Source organism: Glycine max, chromosome 16 (assembly GCF_000004515.6).
Source record: "Glycine max cultivar Williams 82 chromosome 16, Glycine_max_v4.0, whole genome shotgun sequence".
Classification (NCBI taxonomy): Eukaryota; Viridiplantae; Streptophyta; class Magnoliopsida; order Fabales; family Fabaceae; genus Glycine; species Glycine max.
The window spans coordinates 14,532,809-14,540,359 of record NC_038252.2 but is presented as its reverse complement, the minus strand read 5'-3'; the positions used below and the strand labels follow the sequence as shown (position 1 = coordinate 14,540,359).

At 31.9% G+C, this 7,551-nt stretch overlaps 1 non-coding gene across 1 annotated transcript; it reads right to left on the bottom strand.

The window, feature by feature from the left end:
• Positions 1-1,087: 1,087 nt before the first annotated feature.
• Positions 1,088-1,194, bottom strand: LOC112999831 (small nucleolar RNA R71). The gene has a single exon (XR_003265049.1). It is a non-coding gene; the product is annotated as a small nucleolar RNA R71 (small nucleolar RNA).
• Positions 1,195-7,551: the final 6,357 nt, after the last annotated feature.

The window sequence follows — 7,551 nt, the reverse complement described above, 5'->3', positions numbered from 1 at the left end:
TATTAGGATACTAAAGGTATGAATGATAAAATCCAATCCTATGTTTTTCTTAAATTAATTGAATTCATTATTATTGTTTTCGTAAATTTTACGTATTTCCGACGCACTAAATTTTGTTATTTCCTTAATTTCTGCTATTTTGTTACTTTAAGTTATCTTTCATTAGTTAGAGAATCCATGATATTTCGATTAAATTTGTACGTAACTATTAAAATGATATCCTTTATCTGAATGAATTAAGTAACTCAAGTCCCTATGGAGATGATCTCTTTTTATAAATCTGTAACATGCGACAACAATTGGTATGCTTGCCAAAAGTCTAACAAGTTTCTGGCGCTATTGTCGGGGACTTGAGTCGCCTACTCAGTTCTTTCGGATTTAAATTTTCAGTTAGACAAACTATTTTTCTTACTTTTGTAATTATTTCTTTTATTTTAATTTTGTATAAATTCTCTCTTGTTATATTTTATTTTCATTGACCTTGGTGCTTACAGGTTGTTGTAGTGTATTCTTTTTACCTTTATGCAAGGTAAATTTCCTGTAGATAAATCACTATTTGATCCGGAAATTACAAAAACTGAAAGGAAGAAAAGGAAGAAAAAGAAACAAGCAACCACTAAACCATCGGGTGAATCTTCTTCTACTGATTCTCCTTCAACTGAAAAGTCACTTGTAATTGATAACATGGCTAATCGAGGAGGAGAAGGAAATAGACCACCAAGGAGGACTTTTGGTGACTATGCTTATCGACAAGGACCAAAGCATTACAACAACATAGTCATTTCTCCTTTCAGCAACAAGGTTGTGGAACTGAGGCCAGCACTGCTCAGTCTGATTGGCTCACACCCCTTTGCTAGAATGGATCATGAGGATCCATACACTCATTTGTCTACCTTCATGGAGCTATGCAATACCATGGGAGCTTCTGACGAAGATGTTGAAGCTGCCTACCTCAGAGCTTTCCCATTCTCCTTGGCAGGTAAGGCAAAGACATGACTCCAATCACATCCAAACAAAAGCATCAACACTTAAGGAAGAGGTAGAGGAAAAATTCATTGCAAGGTTCTTTCCTCCGTCTAGATTCATCAGTGCAAAATACGTCATTGCTACTTTTTCCCAAGGGTCTGATGAACCTCTCCGTGAAACATGGGAGAGATTCAAAGCTTTGTTGTGGAGGTGCCCAAACCATAATTTCCATGATGTTGCACAACTACATATATTCTACAGTGGTTTGAAACCTCAAACATAGATGATTCTTGATGCCTCAACTGGAGGTACTATGATGTCTAAGAGTCCGGAGGAAGAAATTGTAATAATTGACTCTATTGCAATCATTGATTATCAAAGTCACCATGATAGGGCTTCGATTCAAAGAAAATGTATAATGGAGCTGGATACTCAAAATGCAATTCTGGCTCAGAACAAACTCTTGACTCAATAAATAGAGGCCTTAACAAAACAGATAGGCCAACTTCCTCAACAATTTCAACAAGGTGGATCACAGAAAACACACCATGCTTATCAAGTTTAGCAAGTTCTGAGATGTGACTTTTGTGTTAGTGACCATCAAAATAGCCACTATTTAGCACCTGGTGATTGTCAACAGGAAGAGAAGGCCAATTATATGCAGAATCAAGCCAAACCTCAACAGAACTTCCAAGGAAACTATCAAGGCTACAGAGGTGGCTCAGGTTCAAATCAATCCACAAAATAATAATGCATATTCTGGTCCCACTAACACTTCTTTTGCAGGTCCTACTATCAACTCTTATGCAGATCCTTCATATAGAGGTCCACAACAACAACAACAACAACAACAAGAAGTTCAACCAGATAAAATGTCAAAGATGGAAGATACTTTAACTCAGTTTATATAGAAGGCCATCATAAACCAAAAGAACATTGAGACTTCCATTAACAATCTTGAAGTTCAGGTTGGACAACTAGCAAAAGAATTGTCCGAGCATGGAAGTGGATCTTTCTCAACAAACACACAGGTTAACCCTAAGGAACAATGTAATTTAATTACAACAAAGTGGGGGACTATGGTTGGTTTAAAGGATAATGGTGAGAAAAAGAATAAAGAAGGAGTTGAAAAAGAAAAAGAGAAAAATGATGAAGTGGAAACTAGTGAAAAAATGGAAGAGAAAGTGGTAAGTAAAGAAGAGAAGCAAAAATAAAATAAAGAAGCCACTAAGAAAGGTAAATTTATAGTAAACCATCCACCAGTTTAGCATCTTCCTTATCTGCATGCTCTGTCAAAGAAAGATATGGAAAGGCAGTACAAATGTTTCTTAGACATTTTCAAATGACTATAGATTAACATTCCTTTTTCATCCAATGTGCAAACTCAACCATGCATTTAAATAGGCAAATATTTTTTTTCATCCATTAATGTGTTCCTAAAAAAGCCAATATAGATTAACAATTTTCATACCTGTTAGTTGTTGTGTTTCCTAGATGCGTCACCTTATTCGTCGTCCATGTTTTTACAAATCTTTGTCTGTGGGGAATCAACCATGTGTGTTTGACATAGTCAACAAACATTAGCCATGGTGAGCAAGTAATTTCAAACTTCGTAAGACATTCATCATACTCTATCTCAATAGGACAATTCACAAGACTCCCTATGCTTCCATCACATAGTCCCATGCATTTTTTTTACCAACAAGGGTTTTACATTTTGCTTTAACATTCTTATTAATGTGAAACCGACACAATAACTTAGTTGACTCAGGGAACACAATTTTCATTGCATTCACCAATGTTGAATCTTTGTCAGTAACAATGAATTCAGGGAGTGCATCATGTTAGACTATTGGCAAGCATACTAATGTCATCCCAGGTTACAGATTTTATAAAAGATATTGTCTCCATAAGGACCTGAGTTACTCAATTCCTCCGAATAAAAGTAAACAATTTAATAGTTATGTGCAAATTCAATCAAAATATCATGGGTTTGTCTAACTAACGAGAAATAACTAAAGTAAAGGAATAGCGAAAAATAATGGAGATAACAAAATTTAGTGTGTCAGAAATATGTAAAATTATGGAAACAATAATAACGAATTTGATTAATTCAAGAAAAATGTAAGATTGAATTTCAACGTTTATACCCTTAGTATCCTAATAAGATTAACATACATGAACCATTTTCTAATATTACTAATGCACACATTAAATTACCCCGAATCGATCCCTCACACTCAATAATCCTAAGTATTTACCAAATATCGATCCCTCACATGTGAAATAAATATCTCAGCATTACAATGATAATCTTGTGCTATTTGCAATCAAAATGTTATACTCTATTACTAGCAATGTAACATAAAAAGTAAATTCATTTAATTCAAATTCTAGGAGTACTTTCCAGTCAAACATAAAATCTAATTTCATGAAACTAGTGATCAAATAGAATCAAGCATTACAAACAAAATGAAATCACTAGTAATTAGTAGAAATGATTCATACATATATAAAATATCAAAAGAGATACATATGGGTACGAATATTACATCCAATACTTTGAAGAAACTAACCGATCATTGCGTAGAGTACAATACCAATGGGAGAAATGACGAAGGATGCGATCCACGGTTACAACTCTATAATGACTGGGCTCCACTTTCTCACTCCTTCTTCCATGCTGCGAGCTTCCTCTAGTTTCTACGTATGATTTTGTACCTTCTTGCCTTCCATTACATGACTTTTTATAGAAAAAGTGAAGAAGTTGCCAGACCAACTCGCCCAGGCAAGTTGGTTGCTTAATGTTGAAGGTACTCACTCACCCAAGTGAGTTGGTTGCTAGCCTAGGCGAATGGTTGTCTGAAATCTTAGAAAATGACCATTTTACTCTTCCTTTTAACTCGGTTTTTGGATCCAACAAGCAACCATCAAAACCTACAGAATCATGGATAAATCTTCCATATTTAAATAAAAACATTAGTAAATGTACAATATATACAAAACAACTAGATTTAAGGGAAGTTTATAAGAAAACTATTACAATCGAAAGATAAGTGCTAACATTGTAATCCCAAAAATAATTGAAATATGACACTTATCACATCACTTCTCATAAAAATACATCTTCATCCTTCAGTATATGCCAATGAATATACATATCATGTTCAAGTAGCTTCATTAATTGTTGCATTTTTGTATTATTGCCTCTTATAGAAGAACGATATGCATATCTTGCATTCTAGACTTGCTTCATTGTTGTACAATTGTTGGCATTGTGGTCCTTCAAAGTGAAAAGAATATTTTTTTGGTTTGACCATTGACTTTGTCATATCACCAAGAATAATCTTCTCATCCTCAGTTAGTCGACCAACATATGGATATCCACTCAATGACTTAGCCAATGCATGATTATGAGTCTCACATATTAAGTTGACCATCCACCCTTCCCCTCCCAGAACTTGTTTCACTTGCAGCTTAAAAGGACAACCACATTTTCTAGTGTTTGTCATCGTTCCCACTAAATCTTTCTTGTATGCTCTATACTTTCCACTCCTCTCACAACCAATTAAAACAAATGAGATTCTTCCTCTTTTTCCAGCTGATGTGTCAGACCTCATTATTGCAACCACAAAACCAATATCACACGCAATAGTATGAGCCGAATACAATACGTCCTCATGGGTAGGAAACCCCTTAAAAAAGGACAATACATGTTTAATCTTGTTAGGAAATTCATTTACTTACTTTAACCAAGTAGAAAATCATATCAATATCTGAGAAATATTGAAGGTATCAAAACAATCAATATTTTCAATCACAATAGGTTCTTCTCCCCTATCTTCATTCATATTAATTTCTTCAAACATAATCTCTGATATATCCACTCATCTTTGTCTATCTTAACAAAACATTAAAAAGAAAAAAAATTTCAATGACAAACTAAGGAAAACTAATGAAATTCATAACATATACCCTATACAGATTGATATAAAATAATTGATAATTGTATATACATATAATAATAATAATTTATCTCTTTTAATAAAATATATCCATTGTTATTACTTTTAAGTAATTCTAATTTTTTTAAAATCTATATATTTTAAAAAACTTCAATGTCGAAATTAATCTTCTACACTTGAGAAAAAGTGTCAATGTAACAATGAAAGATACTACAGTCACATTTATGTAGATATATAAATAAATATATTTTTTAAGATATAGAATGACACAATTTTATTATTTTTATGGTACATGAAATCTTTTCATTTATACATACAATTTGTTTTTTTTTTGTTACTACAAAAAACCTAAAAAAAACTATTCAAATGTATACTAATATAGTAATATATTACATTGAAATTGATAAGTGTGTGTGTATATATATATAACATGATTTATATCTTAATTTCCATATTTGATTATTATTTTAAATGTATTATAAATAACTATTTTAATACTTTTATATATTAAAAAATCAATGTAGAAATTTATTTTGAAATTTTCTAGACTTGAAAGAACTATTTATATAAATATTTAATGTTTTTAATGCATTAATATATTTATACAAATATATTAATAAATAACACTTTCCTTATACAATATGACCTATTTTGTTATTTAACTATTTTTTTTAAAATAGCTTATAATTTTTTAAAAAAGAAGTAAATGCATATACAAATTGACAATTCGTATGAACTATACACAAATGTAAAAAACTTACCTCCGCTATTGCCACTACAACACCCACCACCATCACCACGACAAAGTCAATGCAGGTAACAAACCACTATGATAATGTAGCTAACAAACCACCACGAGCCAATGGAAGGAGGAGCTCATTGAAGTAAGAAGAAATTGAAAAAGGAAGGAAGGAAGAAGTACAAAAGGGCAATGTTGAAATTAAAGAAAAATTGAATGGTGTATTTGCGATTCACTGGTATTAATGGTAAAACAAGTATTTGAGATTAAAAAATTGAATGGTGTATTTGAGATTTCCTGCACTTTTTTATGAGTGTATTAATGGTATTAAGCATTATGGCTTTCTCAACTACTGGACTAGTTTTTTGGGTTAGGCTTTCCTCTTGTGCTTAACTTTTAACAATTTGTGTTTTTATTGAGAGTTAGGCCAAGAAAAAGACTCCCTATATGCTGGATTAAGGTGCAAAATGAATAATGATAGATGAGTGAAATCGTCCAAGGGAAAAGGGCATTACCACTGAGTTAGAGTGAAAGCTATCATGGACGTTAGTGCTTAAAGGGATGACAACGTTAGGAGTCTCACATGGAGTAGAATAGACTATTTGATGTGGTATTTAAGCCTTGAGACTCTCTCACCAAATGGACTAGTCTTTTGGGTTGGGATCTTCTCTTGTGTTTAAGTCCTAACACAATGAGTCACTGGATTAATGGTTGAACCTATAGGTTACCAATTGAATCACATGACCCAGTCTTTATTTAAAAAATTGAAAATTTCATTTCATGCCTTAAAAATAATTGCTTAATTTAGAATGCGATCTTTAGTGATACATGATAAAATCATAATATTACAAATAAATGTATTTATTATGATAAAATTATAATATTATAAATAAATATATTTATTGTGATAAAATTATAATTAATATATAGTTAGTTGATATTTCATAGTTTGATATCATAAAAAAAGAAATCAACTCAAAAAATAAAATTCATTTTCATAACACTTTTGTTTTTATGTGTGTGTGTATATAACCAAAAGGCAACACAATTTTAGGACATAGGCTAACATGGGACACCAAAATAGGTCTCTCACAGTGAGAAAGTTTTTGTAGCCGTAGAATTTGGTGTGCTTTGAATGGATGGAGGTGATTTTCCATAGGAGACCGGTTGTTGGAGGCATTATTTACTGTTTTCAAATATTAGAAAATAATGACATGTTGGTGTTGACTATCAAGATAGGTAATGAACATAGTCTACTTGTAGTAAAGAAATGATGAGTATTGAGTTATCGTATCCATAGAGACTTAGTGCAACCTGTAGGAAATTAGAAGTTATCTAAAACAAGGAAAAATTTAGAAGCATGAATTACAACGAGTTGTCAATTCATTGTGGTGAATGTCTTAGGATTTTGTGCTTTTAATAATGAAATTCGCTGAAGCAAAAAAAAAAAGATTCGCTATAGAGAAAACTAAAACTGTTTCTAATTTTTGAAAGATTTTTGGAGCAAAAGAAAATTCAAAGATGGAAAAATATTGCTAAGATGAAATCCATAGAATTCTATATATGTAATTCGGTCCTAATCAATCTCTTAGCTCAATGCAACCAAAATTCAACTTAAATTATTAATCCTAATTCCTTAGGTGGTTAATCCTTGACTCCTAAGTCAAATCCCTAATTCCTTAGGTGATTTAACCTAAACTCATAACTTGAACAATGAATCTCTACAATGCAAAAATGTGTTTTCATTCCTAAATCCAAATCCTTGCACAGTTTCAATTCAAATCTAAGATATGTTCTTGTTTCAACACAATTCAAATCACTAAAAAGCTAAGTTGATCACTCCTACACATGCATCTAAGCAAAGAATTGAAATAGGATCAC